Raw genomic sequence first — 977 nt, 5'->3', positions numbered from 1 at the left:
AGGCCAGGATTGGGCCAGAGGCTGAGCATGGCCCAAATAAGGGGGCAGGGAAGTTGGAAGTGATTTTGAATCCTATCTGTGAAGCACGGGACACAGTGTAAGGGAAGGTTTGGAGCTGTGTATTTTGCCCTTGGCATCAGGGAAACCAAATGGGCAGCCTCCCGCATATAAACACCTATTTTGTGGAAACATCAAAGATATGGCAGGAGAGGCAGAGCAGACTGCCTTAGACAGGTGGGCAAGCCAATATTGTGACTGGCCTCCAGACAGCCACCTGTCACACTGGGGGAAGTCTTTCTGGGACCACCAACATAATGGAGACACAGAATCTGATTCCCTATCTCTGAAGGAAGATGGTGACTTTTTTAGCATTTATGTTTTGATTATGACCATAATTTTTAAATGATTATTTTTGGCATTGCTACTTTTTAACTGAAGCTGTTGCTACTCTTTTATAGGGAGGAAGGGGCATCTTTCAGAGGTATTACTTAATAGGATCCAAAAAGGGATTGGATAAATTGCTGGAGGAAAGGTGCATCAGTAGCTATTGAGCATGGGAGTTAGGGGTACAGCTTCTGAATCAGAACTTCCTAGACATTAGCTGGAGTGGGCAGGACAGCTGGAGACAGGCAGTGGCAGGTAGAGGAGAGCCAGCATGGCTTCCTGAAGCAGATGGGGCAGGGACGGGGCTTATTCCCCCCTCTATCCCCAGGGGACCACAGCAGAATCTGCCCACCCTAACGACCACCGCCACTGATCACTCCGTGTGGGGCGATCAGTGGGATAAGCCCCCTCCTGCCCCTTCTGCCAGACACTGGAGGGTAGGGATAACACCCCCTCCCTGCCCCCTTCTCCCCATACCAGCTGGCCTCTGGCCTCACCCCCACCCCTGCTGCTACAGCAGCGAGGGGGGCAGAGCCCTGACATGGTTTCCTGGGGAGTGCGAGCCTCTTCCTGGCGGGGGGGGGGGGGGGGGG

This window comes from Gavialis gangeticus, unplaced genomic scaffold (genome assembly GCF_001723915.1).
Source record: "Gavialis gangeticus isolate Ggan-Ray unplaced genomic scaffold, GavGan_comp1, whole genome shotgun sequence".
Lineage (NCBI taxonomy): Eukaryota > Metazoa > Chordata > Crocodylia > Gavialidae > Gavialis > Gavialis gangeticus.
Note: the sequence above shows the minus strand (reverse complement) of the source record.